General features: G+C 41.2%; 1 pseudogene across 1 annotated transcript; it reads left to right on the top strand.

The window, feature by feature from the left end:
• Window positions 1-6,321: 6,321 nt before the first annotated feature.
• On the top strand, window positions 6,322-6,887 carry LOC103885071 (annotated as a pseudogene). The gene has a single exon (XR_647962.3). The product of XR_647962.3 is annotated as a tubulin alpha-1A chain-like (transcript).
• Window positions 6,888-22,855: the final 15,968 nt, after the last annotated feature.

Consider the following 22,855-nt stretch of genomic DNA (forward strand, 5'->3'; position numbering starts at 1 on the left):
ATTCCAGCTACTTAGAAGGCTGAGGCAGGAGAATCACTTGAACCCAGGAGGCAGAGGTTGTGGTGAGCCAAGATTGTGCCATTGTACTCTAGCCTGGGCAACAAGAGTGAAATTCCATCTCAAAAAAAAAAAAGCCAGGCGCAGTGGCTCACGCCTGTAATCCCAACACTTTGGGAGGCTGAGGCAGACGGATCATGAGGTCAGGAGTTCGAGACCAGCTTGGCCAACACAATGAAACTCCGACTCTACTAAAAATACAAAAAAATTAGCCCGGAATGGTGGCGGGCGCCTGTAATTCCAGCTACTCAGAAGGCTGAGGCAGGAAAATCGCTTGAACCCGGGAAGTGGAGGTTGTAGTGAGCCAAGATTGTGCCATTGCACTCCAGCCTGGGCAACAAGAGTGAAACTCCAACTTAAAAAAATAAATAAAAATAAGAGATGAGATAGCAGCAGAGAAATGTCAGTACGTTTTGGGGGAGATGGAGAGATGGAAAGAAAATTAATGATAAGCAATTTGCAAAGACAAGGGAGAAAACTGCAACCTAAATTCATACATAAGGGCATACCAATGAGATTCACCTTTCTGAGTGCTCAAGAAGGCTTCAAACTATAAGAGACCAAGTACCTCAAAGGTTAGAGGAATAAAGCAGGATCAAAATCATGGAAATCGTTTGAAGGTAGAGCAGTGAGACCCTCCCCGCCGCCCCCACCAGCCTTTCCCTCCTCAAAGATAGGTTGTTACTTTCTCTACCCCACCCCAGCTCAGGAACACAAGGCACAGGTCAGATGATTAGGCAAAAGTCTGTGTTGTACAAACCTGCACGTTATGCACATGTACCCTAGAACTTAAAGTATAATAACAATTAAAAAAAAATTCAGACTTCTAGTCACAAAAAAAAAAAAGAAATAAAATTGCATCTTTACTGAACATAAAAAGAAAAAAAAAAAAAGTCTGTGTTGTAGAATCCCTCATTCTCTTCTCCTTGCACTCTCGGCTTCCAGAATGGAGGAAAACAAGCATAAAAACCTCGAGGCTGGCTACTCCTCTTTTGGATAGACTAATTCAAGAGAAAAGACTTTCTGAAAGCTACGTTTGAAAGTTCTCCATCAAAAAAGCCACATAGCCATCTACGGCACAATCCTCCAGGTGCCAGTTTCATGCACACGCAGGGAGCTTCCAACCAAGTTTCAGTGCCTTCTGCTTAGAATGAATGAATGAATAAATGTTCAGTCAAGAGGCATGAGACATCTGAGGAAAGGCTTCAAAATGAGAGAAAGAAACCCTGCTCAACCTAAACAACAACCTCTACAACGAAAAGGAACTTGAAGGAAATGGAGAGCCATGAGGAAGCAGAAGATAAAAGATAAGGTATTGGACCCATAAAACCAGAACAAATGCTAAAAAAAAAAAAAAAAAAAAATTTAAAGACAATTCAGACAACAAGAAAGAGCTGTAGAGCTGTCTTGGAAATTAAAGAATTAAATTGAAGAATTGTGAAAGAAAAATCTAGAAAAGATAAGCAATATAGAAGACATGAAAACTGGGTAAATCAATTCAGAAAGTCCAACATCTAATTATTAGAATTTCCCATTACACTATTATGCTCTCAATAAAGTAAAACATATTGTTTCTATTGTACCTGAATTGCCAGCGAATCTCAGAAATTTAAAAAATAGTACAGTGAGAAAAAACTCTGAATTCTCACACATTCTAATGGAATAAAAAAGTAGAAGGAAAAAAGCTAAAAGAAAAAATAAATCCTGTTTGGGTGTGTGCATCTATGGGTATTTAAAAATTCATTCTTATTTTGCATAATTTTTTTCCTAGAGATTTTCCTTAGAAATCTAGAAATAGGAGTTCTGAGCACAGGTTGTGGGGTTGCTCTAAATAGTATATATTTTTGACTACTTTCTAGTAGAGTCCAAAACATCAAGCTTCATCATGTTAAAAGCAAAGCAAATAATGGAAGTGATCACACGTACCTAATTGAAAACCAAATTTCAGATGTAAGTACGTTTTTTGTTGTTGTTCTTTTGCCTTTTGCCCTTTAGATTTTGCCCGATTTTTATGGACATTAATGAGAGCTTAGAAACTCAACCAGACCAAATTATGGAGTCACATCACTGCAGATCAAAGCCTCTGGAGGAGGTAAAATGGTCCTTAATTATTAGCTTGCTGTTGCTATATAGCAATCCTTTAAATAAGATGAAAGAAAACAGAGCTTACTTGGTAATTCATTTTCTTGACTTATAACCCACTGTAAAAATAGTATCAATGAAAACCATCTCACCTTTGTTCTCTCTGTCTGAGTTTAACTGATAAAACTTCTGGGCAAGGCTCTTAGGCAACCTTTTCATTGGTTGGCAAGGTCAGGCATTGGTTTCCTTGAAAGAAAAGCTGGGTTTTCTCTGTGTGTGGCAACAAGGTTCAAGACAGCCAGTCCTCAGTTATAATCTTTCTTGGGCAGGTGCACCTTCAGGGAGAATAATTAGCAAATTCATCTCATTTGAAAGTTTATTTTACCATTTTGAAATCATTTGCATCATCTTTGCTTTTACTTCAGCTCTTTATTTCTCAACACACATGTCAAGATTACCATGCAGTGCAGTGGGGGAAATTCCAAAGCAAATGGAAAAGCAGTCAGTGTGGGCTGGTTTCTAGGACAGCAGTTCTGCTCTGTGACACCATCTCTCCCCTACTTGGTCTCAGAGAGAGGCCCTCAGCCCAGGTCTACCCCCATCCAGTTCGCACCCAGCATCCAGGGACAGTCCATCTAGTCTGATGGGTTTACGTCAGCTCTTCCCATATATACTTCTACCGCACTTGAGGATCCCTTTGCCATCAACGCCACAAACTCAAACGCCTAGGAGAACAGTGCAGGAGTTCTGTCAGTGACCAAGTGCAGTGCCTATGCCTGGTGTGGTAAGGCAGCCCTTGCTCAGCTCTAGCCAGGGCAGCCATGCCAAAATGCAGGTTTACTTTTGCCAGATCTTATAATTCTTGAAAAGAAACTGGCAATTAAGAATGTTTTGGTAAACTCTCTCAAATTTTTATTTCCCAGTTGTTTTTTTATTTAGAGGCAGGGTCTCACTATGTTGCCCAGGCTGGTCTTGAACTCTTGGTCTCAAGAAATCCTTCTGCCTCAGCCTCCTTGTAGCTAGGATTAGAGGTGCAATCCACCCACCATGCCTGGTAACTCAATTTTTTGTATGTTTATGTTTTTTTGGTGGTTTTCAAATTTTGTTTTGTTTTTTGTTTGACACAGGATTTCACTTTGTCACCCAAGTTGGAGTGCAGTGCTGCAATCACAGCTCACTGCAGCCTTGACATTCCATTGCTCAAGTGTTCCCCCACCTCAGCCTCCTGAGTAGCTGGGACTACTGGTATACACTACCATGACTGTTATTTTTTGTAAAGACAGGGTTTTGCCACAACTCCTGGTCTCAAGTAATCCACCCGCCTTGGCCTCCCAAAGTGGCTGGGATTACAGGCATGAGCAACCATGCCCATCAACTGTCAATTTTTAAAGTGTAGATTAAATACTTTTAAAACACTGGCCAAGTGAAACTGAAGTGTCAGGCTGGATTTGGCCTCTAGGTTGGTCATTTCCAGGCTCTGTTCTAGGTTTCATGGGAGAATCATCCAAAAAAAAAAAAGATGGGGAGGGAATAGTTCATAGGTCCATAGTCAAATACATGTGGAACTGCTGCACATTATACCCCTCTTAGATATTTGCATTAGTACCTTACAGTCTTGTAGTTTTAAAACCACATGCACAAACAAATGTCTGTTTAATTCAGCGTTCCCCAAGTTTATTTAACCATCTAATTCATCCTTGTTGAATACATTTTTGTCATTGACATTTTCCTTATGACTCTAACCTCAGAGGTGGACAAAGTTGTCAAACATCTGTAAGAATTTAGGTCCCAACAGGAAGATTATGAAAATGATTCAGTATAGAATGAAACAGAAAATAGATAGTTGAGTTTAATCTACCAATGCAGCAGATGAGGTAGGAGCTACCCACCTGTGGGGTCTGGGATGACACAGTAATAGTTTAACAATTATCTCTTAACCTTGGAAAGATTTAGTGTTAAAAACAGAAATGCTTAAGAGACTCAAACCCTCCGGTATTAATATTTTTTGTCTTGATGAACTTGTATGAAATTTGTATTTCAATGTACTTGTTATGTGAAGAGAACTTGGCATATTAAAGTAACAAAATAGTTTTGTGACTCTAATTTAAAATGAAAAATCGGATAATTTAGATTTGTGATTTTAAGTTGAAGTTTTGTTGTTTTAAAATAGCACTGAATTAAATGTATTTAAAAGAGCTTAAGGTTCACCCTTGTCTATATGTTTAAATCATTATATTTGTAAGAATTACTAGTATTTTGGAAGCATTTTTGTTATCAAATAAAGTTTTTTAAAAGGAAATGAAACAAATTATAAATGTAGTTTAAAATGGTTAAAAAGGTTTCATTAAGCTTTGAATGGGATCAAACATTAATCCTTAAAAATTATTGTAAGACAAAATAATATGTCTGGAATTTGCTTTAAAATAGGAAGCCAGGCATGGTGGCTCATGCCTGTTATCCCAACAGTTTGGCAGACCAAGGAGGGCAGATCATGTGAGGTCAGGAGTTTGAGACCAGCCTGGCCAACATGGCGAAACCCTGTCTCTACTAAAAATACAAAAATTAGCTGGGTGTGATGGCAGACGCCTGTAATCCCCACTACTCAGAAAGCTGAGGCAGGAGAATCGCTTGAACCCAGGTAGCAGAGGTTGCAGTAAGCCAAGATCGTGCCACTGCACTCCAGCCTGGGTGACAGAGCAAGACTGTGTCAAAATAATACACAATAAATAAAATAAAATAAAATAAATTCCCATCCCCATGTTGGCCAGGCTGGTCTTCAACTCCTGACCTCAGTTGATCTGCCCACTTCAGCTTCCCAAAGTGCTGGGAATACAGGCGTGAACCACCATGCCTGGCCAATAGGAGTTTAAATTAAACAAGATTAGCCATGAGCTGGGAATTTTTTATGCTAGGTGATGAGTACATGAGGGTTGTAATGTCCTGTAAACAATTTTTGTGTATATCTAAAATTGCTTATAATACAATTTTTAAAATAATTGTTAAAATTAACCACATCAAAAAATATAATATTTGTAATAAAATGTTACTCATTTTACAACAGGCAACAGTGCTCATTAAATGCGTGCATGACTGACTGAATGAATGAATGACACAACATGACAACTCTGTAAAGTGAGGTATTGTCATTCCCTTTTCACAGATACCAAAACCAAAACCAAAACTAAAACCATCTGAACTTAAGGCAGTTGCCCTGGATTTCTTGACTGTTAGCTCCATGAAGGTGAAAACTGTGTATTTAAGTAGACATTACAACATGTGAAACCATGAATTTCAAAGATCTGAAGAAGAGAATGAAGTCATGTCCCAATAGAAACATTGCAGAAACTTGGGTTTCTGCAATGAAAATTTTAATCTCATTTATAATTCATTCCCAAAACACAAATCTTCCCATCTTCTCTGAGGACCTATGCCTGCCTCCAAACAAAAGGGATAGCATTAAGATACTGAATGGAATCATGCATTGAATCACAAGAAGGTGGACCTGAGCAGCAAAACAAAATGTATTCTTCATCTGCTCAGAAATAACTAATTTAAGAAACAGTGCGGGAACACTCATACCCGTTTGCAGCTCATGGTTTATTTTTAGGGCATTAAAAATATTTGTAAGTCAAAGCAGAAACTGCTCTTTTGCTGCCTTGTAACTTTATTCAGCTCTAATGCAGTGTGCACACTAAGAAGCAGAGAACACTTGAGTGATGCCCTTAGCGGATGTTAGAAAAACCTCGTTTTCTGTTTGAGCAAAACTCAAGAAAGTCTATCAGGGTAACAGGCCTCAAGGCTATGGCCATGGATAAGGAAAAGAGTGTTGTGGAACAAAAGCTCTTAGTTTTATCATCATAAAACATTCCAGTGGATTTGAAACCTTTATTAAGAGCCTCTCATACCTGGTAAGTGATCCCTTCACACAGAATAAGCAATCCATCTGATAATTTTTAAATATTTACCCAGCACTGGAGGTAAGTGAGAGGTGGCAGTTGTTAGGGACAAGAGGAAGGTTAAGGTTTTTTGTTTTTTTTTTTAAATGTCACTCTTGCCTTAGAAGAAGGAAAGAAAATAACAGGCAGGTTCTCTTACATCGACCACCTAAAAGTCACACTGTAAGAAGCAACAACCTCCCCTCCTTGTCTCCACCATCTGCTCAGCAGCCGCAAAGCAGCAATCATGCGTGAGTGCATCTCCATCACATTGGCCAGGCTGATGTCCAGGTTGGCAATGCCTGCTGGGAGGCCTACTGCCTGGAACATGGCATCCAGCCCAACGGCCAGATGCCAAGTGACAAGACCACTCGGGGAGGAGATGACTCCTTCAACAGCTTCTTCAGTGAGACGGGCTCCGGCAAGCACGTGCCCAGGGCAGTGTTTCTAGATCTGGAACCCATGGTAATTGATGATGAAGTTTGCACTGGCACCTGCCACCAGCTCTCCCACCCTGAGCAGCTCATCACAGGCAAGGAAGATGCTGCCAGTAACTATGCCATTGGCCAGGAGATCACTGACCTCGTTTTGGACCAAATTTGTAAACTGGCTGACCAGTGCATGGTTCTCCAGGGCTTCTCGGTTTTCCACAGCTCTGGTGAAGGAATTGTTTCTGGGTTCACCTCCCTGCTCATGGAACAACTCCCAGTTGATGATGGCAAGAAGTCCAAGCTGGAGTTCTCCATTAACTCAGCACCCCAGGTTTCCACAGCTGTAGTTGAGTCCTACAACTCCATCCTCACCACCCAGTGAGGACATGACTGCCCTTGAGAAGGATTATAAGGAGGTTGGTGTGGATCCTGTTGAAGGAGAAGGTGAGGAAGAAAGAGAGGAATACTAAAGTAAAAATGTCACAAAGGTGCTGCTTTTACAGGGAAGCTTGTTCTGTTTTAAACATTGAAAAGTTGTGGTCTGATCAGTTAATTTGTATGTAGCAGTGTATGCTCTAATATACAATTACTGACCTATGCTTTAAAACATGACTGCTTTTGCAGACCCAAACTGTCCATTTCTGTGATGGGTTTTGAATAAAGTATTCCCTGTCTTTAAAAATAATAATAATAATAATAAATATTTTTAAAAAGTGAACAAATATGCAGTAACAATCTGAACTAACAGAATAAATAATACTTTTTTAAAATCTTCATATATATGGAAATTTAATATGTAATAAAGATGGCATTTCAGACCACTGGGAAAAGGTAAATGATTCAATATTATGACGCTTGTAGGGGCTAAACCAAGAGACGGCTTTAGCTCTCGCACCACCACAAACTCTTCATTAGCCCTCATTCTTTGATATAGATAAGAAAATTATATATCTATAAATATAGATATATAGATATAGATAGATAAAGAGATAAATAGAATTTCACTCTGTCACTCAGGCTGGACTGCAGTAATGAGAGGATGGCTCACTGCAGCCTTGAAATCCTGGACCCAAGCAATCCACCCAACTCAGTCTCCTGAGTAGCTGGAACAACAACCTTGTGCCAACATGCCCAGCTAATTTTTTATTTTTGTAGAGATGAAGTCTCACTATGTCGCCCAGGATGGTGTTGAACTCCTGAGCTCAAGTGATTCCCCTGCCTCAGGCTCTCAAAGTCCTGGGATTATAGGTGTGAGCCATAGCAACCAGCCAAGAAAACAATATATTTTTTTATTTGTGTAAAGTGCCATGCAAATACAGAGGCTCATGCCTCTTCTTGTAATATTACTATTCCAAGACACACCCATATAGAAAAGCTGGAGTCACTACTGGGTGTCAGGACAGACCATGTGCATATGTATGTAGTGTGTACTTGTACATGCACCAAAAAAAGCTCTGGTAAAATGTAGGTTGAACTAGTGGGTGACAAATGGGGAGGGAGTGTGAGGTACAGAATTTTGGAGGAGTGAAAATGAGTGTGATAGGGGTTGTTAGTTGTCCCCCGTTCATCTGTTCTTTCTTCTATAGCAGTGGTTCTCAGCCTTAACCTACATGAAAATCACCAGACAGCCTTCAAAAAATGCAGAAGTCTAGGCCCTGCTCCCCAAATATTGTGATTGAATTGGCCTGTGGAGTGGGAGGTGTCTATTTGTTTAAGTTTTCCAGGTGATTCTGTTGTGCAGCCAAATTTGAAAACCACTATTCTATAACAGAGAAGTTTTAGCTGGGCACATTGCTATCCAACTGAGGACTGTATCTCCCAGTTTTGGCTATAGTTTAGTTTGGCCATGTATCTGAGTTCCAGTCATGGGCTGTGAGCAGAAGTGACATATGTGACTTCCATGTTGTGACCTTAAAAAAAGAAGCATGACCTCCCGCCCCTTCCTTCTTCCCATCTTCTTGCTAGCTAGAATGTGGACACAGTGGGGTAAATGGAAACAGCCACCTTGGACCAAGATGGAAGCCATGTGCTGAGAATTGCAGAGCCACAGAGAAAGAGCCTAAACTCATCGCTACACAGTCATCAGATCAACCCAGGATTGCTACCTTGCATCTTATGACCTGAGAGATATGATTCTATCTTCTTTAAGCCTTTCTTGTTTCAACCTTTGTTATGGCAACCTAATGTCTGTGCAAGAGGGCTTTCATTTCTTACTCCATTTGTTTCTGGGTTTTTTGAATGCTTTATAACATGTATAATTAGTTTTATAACTTGAAATTTATATGTAATCAGTATATGTTTATCTATAGGTAAAGATAGAGCTATTTCAAGGGAAGTACTCATTCTTTAAAAAAAAAAAAAAAAAAAGAAAAAAAAGGCTAAAATTAGGTTAGCATTAGACACAAGCCTAATCTCAGTGACTTTAAAGATCACATGGTGGAACAGGGGTCAGGAGTCTTGAGAACCCCGGTCATAGAAGCTGTTCCCTGTTTCTGTACCCAAAATTAGTTAAGGCCAAGCATAAGCCTGTAGTCTCAGTTATTGGGAGGTGCTGGGAGGTAGAAGAATCACTTTGTAAACCCAGGGAGTAGAGGTTGCAAGCTGAGATTAGCCAGTAACTCCAGCCTGGGCAACAGAGCAAGACTCCATCTCAAAAAAAAAAAAAAAAAGGCTAAAGTTTAAAAAGGAAAAAAAAGATACAGATATAGGTTGATATTGATAAATATGTATAAATAGAGACAAATTTTATCTGTCTTAGTTCTAAGACCCATTCAGGTATCTATAGAGATTTAGATAGGTAGATATAAAGTACAGTGGACCAATGACAGAGTCCTGATTTTAGTTTTCTGATACATCAAAATATTTCCAATTATTTATACCTTCAGGCAAATTAAATTAAGGAATCTTTTTTTTTTTTTGAGATGGAGTTTTGCTCTTGTAGCCCAGGTTGGAGTGCAATGGCACGATCTCAGCTCACTGCAACCTCCACCTCCCAGTTCAAGTGATTCTCCTGCCTCAGCCTCCCGCATAGCTGGGATTACAGGCTCCCGCCACCATGCCCAGCTAATTTTTGTATTTTTAGTAGAGACAGGGTTTCTCCATGTTGGCCAGGCTAGCCTTGAACTCCTGACCTCAGGTGATTCACCTGCCTCGGCCTCCCAAAGTGCTGGAATTACAGGTATGAGCCACCACGACTGGCCCAAGAATCTTTGTTGAGGACTGGTCATGTTAAAGAAACTAAGGTGAAGCAAGTAAGTGTGTCATTGTTTTAAAAAGTACTACATTGACTTGTGAGTAGCAAATTAATTTCAACAAAACAATATCATCTACACTTTCGTGTAATACTGTTAATCTAAATTTCATTGGTTTGAAGGTTTTTTTTGTACTTAACTCAGTAAAATTTGTTTTGCTTTATATGTATACAAGCTTTAAGGAAAATAAAGTTAATTAACTAATTAATTATTTTTGAGACAGGGTCTCATTCTGTCACCCAGGCTGGAGTACAGTGGAATGATCTCAGTTCACTGCACCCTCCACCTCCTGGTCTCAAGAGAGCCTCCCACCTCAGCCTTCCAAGTATCTGGGACCAAAGATGCGCTCTGCCACATCTAGCTGATTTGGGGTTTTTTTTTTAGTAGAGACAGGGTTTTGCCATTTTGGCCAGGCTGGTCTTGAACTCTTGGGCTCAAGTAATCTGCCTGCTGTGGCCTACCAAAGTGCTGGGATTACCGGAGTTAGCCACAGCACCTGGTTGGAAAAATACATTTAAATTGGAGTTTTATATTTGTACATTTTGAGTATCTTTAACGTAAAATTTTTGTTTATATTTATTTATAATAAAATAGGTCTCGGCCTGGCACGGCGGCTCACGCCTGTAATCCCAGGACTTTGAGAGGCCAAAGCGGCCGGATCACAAGGTCAGGAGATCGAGGCCATCCTGGCTAATATAGTAAAACCCTGTCTCTACTAAAACTACAAAAAATTAGCTGGGTGTGGTGGCGGGCACCTGTAGTCTCAGCTACTCAGGAGGCTGAGGCAGGAGAATGGCATGAACCCAGGAGGCGGAGGTTGCAGTGAGCCAAGATTGTGCCACTGCACTCCAGCCTGGGTGACTGGAGTCAAGGAAAAAAAAAAAAGGTCTCAACCAAGGAGTTATGAGAATTTTAGTCCTTTAAAAGCAATCAGTAAATGACACAGTTTTAAGAATCTCTGCTTTTGAGGGAGATTTCCCCAAATTAAACAACCAAGTGAGGTCATGGAATAATACAGACTCGGGGTCAGAACAAGATTACAGTCTCAGCTTTCCCACAAAATGTCTTTGTGACCTTAAGCCAGTCTTTTCCACTCTCTGGGTTCAGGATCTTTACTGGCAAGTGAGAGTGTTGGACCCTATGATGTTTACAGATCATTCCAGCCCTGCCCTTCTGAAATCCTGGATTAGACAATATGGGATGAATTCCAAAACATTTGTGAAAAAAAAACCTCTTAAATCCAAGTGTCACATTGCCCCCTTCTGGACCTTTGTAGTATCCACATGGATGAGATTGATAAAATCCATAAAAATAATAAAAACTCATAATAAATCACAAATGTAAAAAACCCATAATGAACCCTAGATGGACCTGTGAAATAGCATAGTCCAATTCCCTTTCTCCCCTGAGATAACCTAGAAAGTCACATTTGAAGGTGCTCTACTAGAAGTGTTAGAGGACAACCCAGGAAAGGAAAAAGGGCAAAGGGTAGTAAAGTTGTAGGAAACACAGGGATGTGGAAGGCGGGCTGAATTCAAGAGAGTTTTACACAGTTCTATCTCCAGCTATTCCCCCAGTATAAGAAATATTGTTAGCTATCTATTATCAAGTGCCTATTATGTGCCAAGAACCAATTCTTTTATTTTATTTTTTATTTGTATTTATTTATTTATTTATTTATCGAGACAGAGTCTTGCTCTGTCTCCAGGCTGGAGTGCAATGGCGTGATCTCGGCTCACCGAAACCACCACCTCCCAGGTTCATGCAATTCTCCTGCCGCTGCCTCCCAAGTAGCTGGGATTATAGGCATGCGCCACTACTCCCGGCTAGTTTTGCATTTTTAGTAGAAACAGGATTTCTCCATGTTGGTCAGGCTCGTCTTGAACTCCTGACCTCAGGGGATCCGCTTTCCTCAGCCTCTCAAAGTGCTGGGATTACAGGTGCGAGCCACCACGCCCGATGAACAAATTCTTTTAAAATCCTCCCAGCAACTCTTCCAGTCAGGCACGGATTATCTGTGCCCCAAATGGAAACTGCTTATTCTCACAATCTTGACTCTTTTCCACTCTGTCCAAGTCGTCCCCATACTGTGAGGACGGCTCCTGCCCCCACTGCCTTCTAGAGGCCTTCTTTGACTACTTCAGACTACTTTGACTACTACACTCACATTTCCGTCTGCTACTATCCTGTGCCACTTGAGATCTGTATCCCATAATCTGGTCCTTGATTTCATATCTTTCTAACTCATTTGTGTGAGTTAAGCCTCCTCACAAGCTGTTCTTGAGAGCAGGTTCCATGCACTGAGGGCTTCATCCACCCACTCTACCTGCCATCACAGGCATCATGCTGAGTGCATTATACTTGACACTCAGAAGATGACTTTATCTTCACTATGTCCTCCATCTAGTTCCTCTTTAGGAAAAACTACCATCCTTTGGGGAGTACTCTCTCATATTTACTTTAAAGTAGGAGAACCAAACTTCTGATTTTCTTCTCCAGACTTATTCCTCTCACAGTTTTCCCCATATTGGTAAACGGCAACACATCCTTCTAGCTGAAGTCAAACATCCTCACTCCTGTTTCTCTCTCATACCCCAATCTGTCAGGAAATCCCATGGGCTCTACCTTCAAAATATTTCCAGAATACAGTCATTCACTGTCAAGTGTAAGCCACCACTGGCTTTTGATCCCGTTACAGCCTCTGTCCTTCCCTGCGTCCTACCCACCTTGAACAGGGCTTGTTTCAAACAAAGCATCCAGAGAGATCCTTCTAAAAATGTCAAATTATGTCACTTCTCTACTCAAAACCCTTTGATGGCTTCCCATCTCACTTAGAGTAAAAGCTAAAACCCTTAAAAGGGCATTCAAGGCCCTGCCCAACATGGTCCCCATCCTTCCTAAAGTCATTCTCAATCACACCCTTGAAACTACACTACAGCCATGCTGGTCTCCTCCACTCTTACTTGAAGGCACCAGGCATGCTCCCACCTTCTGCAAATTCCTACTGCTCCTTTAAGACTCATTTCAGTGATACCTCTTTCAGGAAGCTTCCCTCACCGACCCACTCACCATAAACCAGGTAGAGTTCTCTTTTGTACTTCCAACACCTGCCGCTAGCATTGTGATTTTCTCCACAACTCTGTACAGTTATGACTTTTATATCAGGCTGTCTCTCTTGTCAGGTTGTCAGCTTCTTAAGGGTGGTGACCCTTTTTGACTTTGAAGACAAATAAGGAAACAAATACTATGAAGACAACAAGTGGTTTTCTGGCCATCACAGAGAGGTTATATATGCTACTGAAATGAATGGCAGAAGCACATCCTGGGATGTGGATGGAAGCCTGGTGCCTCTTGAGTGGCTTCATTGGCTTCACTGTATGACTGAAGATCCTCCTAAAAATCACCTATTGCTAGTAAATTTATTTGGACAAGCCATAAATTCACTGTGAGTAGCACCCCAGAATATGTACTTTATTCAACCACTAGAATGATTCAGGAGAAGTTCCTACCTTCAAAACCTTCAAGTAAAGACAATGAAAAATAATTTAGGCATGCAAAACACGGGCCTTTTCATGAAACTGTATAAAATTTTACTGCTTACGAGTAACTTAATTAAAATCGTTCAACTTAAAAAAAAAGAAAATAACTTTTATCTGAGGAATGCAAGTCCTTTTAATTGTTAGGTCCAAAGAGATATTAAAATAAGACAGTAATCATGCCTTTTTGAGCTATGTAGTTATCTCTTTTTTTTTAATTATTATTATTTTTGGAAAGAAGGTCTCGTTCTGTTGCCCAGGCTGGAGTGTAGTGGTGCAATATGCAATCATCTCTTGACACTGCTTGCTATTGCCACAAGAAGCTAAAAATTAAACTAATAATTCCACACTGGCCACTATAAACCTGACACTGTAGCTGAAGAATATATAGTCAATTGCAAATCAATGTTATTTCTGTAAATGAATGAGAATCCCTGGAAAACAACTTTGTATCAGCCCACTCTATTTGTATCTGTCCCCCTTTTAAAAATCCACTTGTGGCCAGGCACGGTGGTTCAAGCCTGTAATCCCAGAACTTTGGGAGGCCAAGGCAGGTGGATCACAAGGTCAGAGGTTCAAGACCAGCCTGGCCAAGAGGTGAAATCCTATCTCTACTAAAAATACAAAAATTAGCTGGGTGTGATGGTGGATGCCTGTAATCCCAGCTACTCAGGAGGCTGAGGCAGAGAATTGCTTGAACCCGGGAGGTAGAGGTTGCAGTGAGCCGAGATCACGCCACTGCCCCCCAGCCTGGGTGACAGAGCGAGAAGCTGTCTCAAAAAAAAAAAAAAAAAAAAAAATTCACTTGTTATTGTTGTTAATCGGAATGTATTTTCAGGGCGACTTGAATCTGTGCTCTCGAGTTGTAATCCTTGAGCTTGACCCAAATGAACCCTCTACTTATATTAATTTTGTCTCAGCTTCTTCCTTTTAGGTCAAAAAACCAATCCCTCAGTTACTGAGGGACAACGGTACATTCTGTGTTTCTACTAAGGAAACTGACTGGAACAGATAATTTATTTCTACAGTAAAACAAATCTGGTGTGTTTTTTTTTTTTTGGCTTTTTTTTTTTTTGAGATGAGTTTTTTGCTCTTGTTTCCCAGGCTGGAGTGCAATGGCACAATTTCAGCTCACTGCCACCTCCACCTCCCGGGTTCAAGCGATTCTCCTGCCTCAGCCTTCCAAATCTTAATTGTACAAATGGGTTGTACTTCAGGAGTCCAAGCAGGGCAGGTGGATTATGGGACACTTCGACTGGGGGTGTTAGGGGCGAGGGGACAGTGCATAGGTTCTTGTATTCTGTGATGAAAATAAAGTAATATATTCAACCTTTCTACTGCATCTTTCTAATCAACGGATTTTTTTTTTAAGCCTCAAAAAGAATCTTTCATGATGCTGCTATTTTTGCACAATAAAACCAACTAGGGACAGTCTTTAATTAGTGTTTTAAAAGGCTCATACATTTACATTAGAACATCACCTATGATGCCTTTGATTCCTAAGTCCATTGATCTGCCAAAGCATTGAAATCTCTGGCAGGAATTCATTTATATCAACCTAATTTGAAACAAAAGCAGCTGCTTTCCTGACCTCTGAATTATCCACCTAGGGGCTCAAAGGTTTCCCACCTATCAGATTTTCTTCTCTGTTCTGGTAACCTCTGGAGTGAAGCTGATTTTTCAAAGGCAGAAAACAGCTCTTTGCCATGGTAATCATTTAACAAAAGGAAAGCAACATTAATAAGAAGAGAGTTGTTGGTTCTTAATAGCTCAAGCTTTATGATAGATACATACACACATGGCTGTTACTATGAAAATGTCTAGGTAGCAAGGCAATATGGAAAATGAGATATCCAAAATGTTATTGAAATTTAGAGAATAATCTCAATGAACTACTCTGGCCCTTAATAATAATTATTATGTCAATAATACCTAGCTCTTATATATACATTTTATGTGGTAGGCATTATTCTAGATACTGTATGTGTATGAACTATTTAATCCTTACAAGAATTTTAGAAGGTAGGTGCTAATATATTAGGTTTCAGAACAGGGAGCTTTAGTCAGCACAGGGAGATGCTATCAGGTAACTCTACCCAGCTGGGATTCGAGCCCAGGCAGGGAGGCCCCAGCCTCAGGATTCTTAAGCACCACTGTGTGCCATATAGTTATTTCCTGAATGCCTTTATAACAACCTAACTTTTTTTTTTTTTTTGAGATGGAGTCTCGCTCTGTTGCCAAGGCTGGAATGCACTGGTGTGATCTCGGTTCACTGCAACCTCCACCTCCCAAACTCAAGCAATTCTCCTGCCTCAGCCTCCCAAGTAGCTAGAATTACAGGCATGCACCACCACGTCAGGCTAATTTTTGTATTTTTAGTAGAGATGGGGTTTCACCATGTTGGTCAGGCTGGTCTCGAATTCCTGACCTCGTGATCTGCCCACCTTGGCCTCCCAAAGTTCTGGGATTACAGGCGTGAGCCACTGTGCCCAGCACAACCTAACATTTTTTTAAAGTCCAGGATTTAATACTTAGTATAAGGTAAGCTGAACACTTTGTTATATGCTGTCTCTAGCCTGGTACAAAGCAGGCTTTCTTTTTTCTTTTTTTTTAAGTGACAGGGTCACTCTGTCGCCCACGTTGGAGTGCAATAACAAGATCACAGTTCACTGCACCCTCGAACTCCTGGGCTAAAGTGATCCTTTGGTCTCAGCCTCCCAAGTAGCTGGGACTAAAGGCATTCACCATCATGCTTGGCGAATTTTTTTCTTCATTTTTTGTAGAGATGGGGGTCCCCCTATGTTGCCCAGTATTGACTTTGACTCTTGGGCTCAAGCAGTCTTCCCACTGTGGCCTCCCAAAGTGCTAAGATTACAGGTGTGAGCCACCACACCCGGCCCAAAGTAGGCTTTCGATAAATGTTTCAGGGGTGAATGAATGAGTAAATAAATGTGGAATACCACAGGTTTTCTCTCAGTTGCCTTAGTCTATCACTAATAGTTTTCTTCTTTCTCTTCTCACTGCCCACCCAGCAACCCACCAATTTGATTATTATGAATTCATCCTGTCTTCCCTCTGCTCTGTGCTAAACCATGATTGTATTTCTCATCCTTCAGTGATTGGACATCCTGCTCAGAATTCACAAAGGGAGCTGACAGTCCCCTGGGGAATGTAGGACATAAGGCAAGGCCAAAAGAACTTTTTCACAAACAAAATAGATGGCCTCAGGACCCCAGCAACAGCACCAGTGTAGAGCCATAATAGACACTGAGATGAGCCAGAGGTAGTGTCTGTCCACTTGGGAAGCAAAGGGACTGAAACTCTCTTGCCTCATCCTCCAAGATCTGCACTAGCCACAGAATGCTTCATCCGTTTATTCAACATTTACTGAGCATCTACTATATGCCAAGCACTGTGCTGGTCATAAAATGCATAAGACATAGTTCCTGTCCTCAAGGAGCTACTTGAGTCTGTTAAGATTAGCCTAAAGCTGCCAGGTTAAATATTCCAAGTTCAGCCTAATGGTTTCTCTGTAATAGTGAACTGTAACCTAACTAAATGCATAAACAGATTAACCTACCCGTGTGCCAATCATCAAGTTTCAACCAATCAAAGGCAGCCAACTGTTCAAACTGTGTTCAAATAGGGCAAACGCTGAGCTATAACCAATCCAGCTATTTCTGTGCCTCACTTTCCTTTTTCTGTTCATAAATCTTCTTTGACCACACAGTTGCCCTGGAGCCTCTCTGAACCTGTTCTGATTTGGGGGCAGCCCAACTGGAGAATCGGTCTTTGCTCGATGAAACTCTTTAATTTGTCTAAGGTTTCCTTTTCTTTTCTTTCTTTTTCCCTTTTTTTTTTTTTTTTTTTTTTTTTTTTAGACAGTGTCACTTGTCACCCAGGCTGGAGTGCACGATCTTGACTTACCGCAACCTCTGCCTCCCAGGTTCAAGCAATTCTCATGCCTCAGCCTCAGGAGTAGTTGGAATTACAGGTATGCGCTACCACACCCAGCTCAGGTTTCACCATGTTGGCCAAGCCGGTCTCAAACTCCTGACGTCAAGTGATAGGCCCACCTCGGCCTCCAAAAGTGCTGGGAGTACAGGCATGAGCCGCAGAACCAGGCCTAAGGCTTTTCTTTTGACAAATCAGAAAGACGCTCTTTTCTCTCTGCCCCAACAGCACCACAATTCACTTAACAGTATTCTCTTAATCTCTTACTTATTTATCTCCACACCTTAGTGGGACTCGCTGGGAGTTCATGTATTAATGTCTATATGGAAATCATCATTCATTCATTTGTGTATCAAGTGAGCACCAATATGTGGCAGACACTGTTCCAAGAGAGGGGATGTCATGAGGGCAAAGCAGAGGGCATCTCTGCACTCTCAGGGCTTATCATGATCGCCCTATGCTTACTGCCTTCTTCTCTCATGATCCCCCCTATGCTTACTACCTTCTTCTCTCGGCTTCTTCAAAGCACTTAACGTTATATAAAGTAATCATTATAACTATGTGTCATATTTTTAACATATACAGATGTAATACATATAACAATAACAGCGTAACAAAAGAAAGGAGGAAATGGAGCTACAAAGGAATAAAGTTTCTGGATCCCACTGAAATGAAGTTGGTATAAAACTAAACTAGGTTTTGATTAAGTTAAAATGTATATTGTATGCCTTAGAGCAAATGTTAAGAAAATAAAAATATATAACTACAAAATAATTAAAGAGAGCCACCGTGGGGCAGGCACGGTAGCTCACGCCTGTAATCCCAGCACTTTGTTTTTTTTTTGTTTTTTTTTTTTGTTTTTTTGAGACGGAGTCTCGCTGTGTCTCACAGGCTGGAGTGCAGTGGCGATCTCGGCTCACTGCAAGCTCCGCCCCCCGGGTTCACGCCATTCTCCCGCCTCAGCCTCCCAAGTAGCTGGGACTACAGGCGCCCGCTACCACGCCCGGCTAGTTTTTTGTATTTTTAGTAAAGACGGGGTTTCACCATGTTAGCCAGGATAGTCTCGATCTCCTGACCTCGTGATCCACCCGCCTCGGCCTCCCAAAGTGCTGGGATTACAGGCTTGAGCCACCGCGCCCGGCAATCCCAGCACTTTGGGAGGCTGAGGCAGGCGGATCACCTGAGGTCAGGAGTTCGAGATCAGCCTGGTCAATGAAACTCTGTCTCTACTAAATATACAAAAATTAGCCAGGCATGGTGGTGAGTGCCTGTAATCTCAGCTACTTGGGATGCTAAGGCAGGAGAATCGTTTGAACCTGGGAGGTGAAGGTTGCAGTGAGCCAAGATGGTGCCACCACACTACAGCCTGGGTGAGACTCTGTCTCAAAAAAAAAAAAAAAAAAAGAGATATCCACATGCAAAAGAGTAAATTTAGACCTTTACCTTAGACCATAAACAAAATTTAATTCAAGATGCATCAAAGACCTAAATGTAAGAGCTAAAAATATAAAACTCTTAGATGAAAACATAGGCATAAATCTTCACAGCCTTGGATTAGGCAGTTATTTCTTAGATATGAAACCAAAAACATAAGCAATAAAAGAAAAAACACATAAACTGGGCATTATCAAAATTTAAAAATCGTATGTATCAAAGGACACAATTGGCTGGGCACGTTGGCTCACGCCTGTAATCCCAACACTTTGGGAGGCCGAAGCAGGCAGATCACAAGGTCAGGAGTTCAAGACCAGCCTGGCCAACATAGTGAAACCCCATCTCTATTAAAAATACAAAAATTAGCCAGGTGTGGTGGCATGCACCTGTAGTCCCAGCTACTCGGGCGGCTGAGGCAGGAGAATCGCTTGAACCCAGGCGGCGGAGGTTGCAGTGAGCCAAGACCCCGCCATTGCACTCCAGCCTGGGCAACGGAGACAGACTCCATCTCAAAAATAAATAAATAAATAAAAATAAAAAATAAGAAAAAGACACAATCAAGAAAGTGTAAAGATAATTCACAGAATAGGAAACGTTTTTGCAAATTGTGTGTCTAATAAGGAACTTGTATCTGTATATGGAATCTGTAAGTAACACAACTCAATAATTGTTTTAATATCACCTGATATCATTTGGATATTTGTCCCCTCCAAATCTCATGTTGAAATTTGATCCCTGGGCCAGGTATGGTGGCTCACACCTGCAATCCCAGCACTTTGGGAGGCTGAGGTGGGAGGATCACTTGAGCCCAGGAGTTTGAGACCAGCCTGTGCATCATAGTGAGACACTGTCTCTACAAATAAAATTGTTAGAATTAGACAGTGTGGTGGTTCATGCCTTGTATTAGTCCATTCTCATGCTGCTAATAAAGACATACCTGAGACTGGGTAATTTATAAAGGAAAGAGGTTTAATAACTCATGGTTCCGCAGGGCTGGGGAGGCCTCAGGAAACTTACAATCATGACAGAAGGGGAATCGAACATGTCCTCCTTCACATGATAGCAGCAAGGAAGAAGTGCTGAGCAAAAGCGGGAAAAGTCCCTTATAAAACCATCAGATCTCATGAGAACTCACTCACTATCATAAGAACGGATGGGGGAAACTGCCCCCATGATTCAATTATCTCCACCTGGCCTCTCTCATGACACATGGGGATTATGGGAACTACAATTCAAGATGAGGTTTGGGTGGGGACACAGCCAAACCATATCATTCCTGTAGTCTCAGCTCATAGCGGGTGGAGTGGAGGCACTGAGGTGGCAGGATCTCTTGAGTTGAGAAGTTGAGGCTGCAGTGAATGTGACTGTACCACTGCACTGGGGCCTGGGAGACAGAATGAGACTCTGTCACACACAAAAAAAAAAAGAAGAAGAAAAATTTGATCCTCAATTTTGAAGGAGGTGGGGCCTAATGGGAGATATTTGGGTCCTGGGGAAGGATCCCTCATGAATTGCTTCATGTTGTCCCGTGTTAGTGAGTGAGTTTGCTCTATTAGTTCACGGATTGCTGGTTGTTTTAAAGAGCATGGCACCTCCTCCTCTCTCTTTCGCTCCCTCTCTCGCCATATGCCACACTGGCTCCTCTTGCCTTCCACCATGAATGCAAACTTCCTGAGGCCTCATCAAAAGCTAAGCAGATGATGGTACCATGCTTCTTGTACAGCTGTCAGAATTGTGAGCAAAACAGGTGTCTTTATAAATTATTCAGTCTCAGGTATTCCTTTATAGCAATGCAAAACATACTAACATATAACCCAATTAAAAATAGACAGAGGAGGCTGGGCACGGTGGCTCACGCCTGTAATCCCGGCACTTTGGGAGGCCAAGGCAGGCCGATCACTTGAGGTCAGAAGTTCAGGACCAGTTTGGCCAACATGGTGAAACCCTATCTCTACTAAAAATACAAAAATTAGCCGGGCATGGCGGTGGGTGCCTATAATCCCAGCTACTCAGGAGCCTGAGGCAGGAGAATCACTTGAACCCAGGAGCCAGAGGTTGCAGTGAACTCAGATTGAGCCACTGCACTCCAGCCTGGGCGACAGAGCAAGACTCAGTCTCAAAAAAGAAATAGAGGCCTGGGCACGGTGGCTCATGCCTGTAATCCCAGCACTTTGGGAGGCTGAGGTGGGTGGATCACCTGAGGTCAGGAGTTTGAGACCAGCCTGGCCAAAATAGTGACACGCTGTATCCACTAAAAATACAAAAATTAGCCAGGCGTGGTGGCACACAACTGTAATCCCAGGTACTCGGGAGATTGAGGCAGGAGAATTTCTTGAACTCGGGCAGAGCTTGCAGTGAGCCAAGATAGTGCCACTGCACTCCAGCCTGGGCGACGGAGCAAAACTCCATCTCAAAAAAAAAAAAAGAAGAAGAAGATCTGAATAGACATTTCTCCAAAGAAAATAAACAAATGACCAATAAGCACATTAAAGGATGTTCAACATCATTATCCATCAGGTAATGCAAAACCACAGTCAGATACTACTTCATACCTGCTAGAATGGCTAGAATAAAAGAGATAATTAATAACAAGTGTTGGCAAGGGTGTAGAGAAACTGAAACCCTAATATGCTGCTGGTTGGAATGTAATACGGTGCAGGACTTTTTTTTTTTTTTTTTTTTGCATGTCCACACAAAAACTTGTACATGAGTGCTCATAGCAGCTTTACTTATAGTAGCCAAAAAGTGGAAACAATCCAATATTCATCAACTGATGAATGGATAAATACATGTAATATATCCATACAATGGAATACTATTCAGTAATAAACAGAAATGAAGTACTGATACATGCTACAACATAAATGACTCTTGAAAACATTACATTAAGTGAAAGAAACCAGTCACAAAGGACCACATTGTATGATTCCATTTACATAAAATGTTCTGAAGAGGCAAATCTATACAGACAAAGTAGATTAATGGTTGACTGGAGTATGAGGGGAGAGATTGGTAAAGCTGGCTAAGCAAAGCAAGGTTTCTTTTTAGGGTAATGAAAATGTTCCAAAATTGACTGTGGTGGTGTATGCACAACTCTCTGAATATGCAAAACCATTGAGTTGTATCCTTTAAATGAGTGAATTGTATGGTATCTGAATTATATCTCAATAAAGCTGTTAAAATAACCAAAGGAATTAAAATGTCAAACTAGAAAATATTCACTTCATGGAAACTATCCAGCCAGCTGCCCCCAAAATCCTTTTCCTACCTTGACCACATTTTCGGATTAAATATAACTTTCTGATTCCAGACCATTTATATTCTCTTTCTGTCATTCCCATCTCTGCCCACATTTTCCAGCCAGCTTACATTCTCAACAGCTATCTCCATTTTCATACTTTTATTTAGATCCTGCCCACTGGTCTTTGCTTAAACTGTCCAAAATATAAAGACTTATACAATCGGGGAAGGCAAGAAATTGAAGACACCTCAGTGCTTCTCTCCTCCTACCTCCTTGCTTTATGAATTAGGAGACAAAGGACAAAAAGGTTCCATGACTTGTCCGCAGTAACCAAAACACTTCTTGCTCACCTCTTCCAAAACGCCTTCATACACTAAGTGCCAATATTTCTTTATCTTTTTACCCAATCTCTGATACCTTTCTTTATTGCACTGTCAAAAGATATGAAATGCACTCATCTCAAGAGATTAACATTTAAGCCCACATCCTGCATCTCGGAGAAAAAAGGCAGCCCTTTTGTGTTCATGCTCATCGCATCTGATTTCTCTCCTGATACAGCTTTTCTTTCCTCGATTATCATGAATGACTGTTCAAAATTCATAGGGGGCTCACTGAGTACCAGCCCTGAGCAAACACAGAGTCAGACTCACCAGTTTCCATTTCCTCAACTCACTGCACAGAAAACCATGCCTGGGGTCTTCAGAAAAAGCCTTATTTAGTCCATACAAAACAATACTACATTTTAAAATGCTACTCAGGAAATAAAATGACAATAAAGGGTATTTACATTTCTTATTGGTATATACCTATATGTACACCAAGATCAAAAGAATGAGTAAGTTTTTTCAAATCAAATAAATATTCATCATGATGGGAAACAGAAAAGCCTCTGGGGAGTGCCTGCCTCTCCAGTGATATATTTCCTGGGGAGCCA

This window comes from Papio anubis, chromosome 5 (genome assembly GCF_008728515.1).
Source record: "Papio anubis isolate 15944 chromosome 5, Panubis1.0, whole genome shotgun sequence".
Classification (NCBI taxonomy): Eukaryota; Metazoa; Chordata; class Mammalia; order Primates; family Cercopithecidae; genus Papio; species Papio anubis.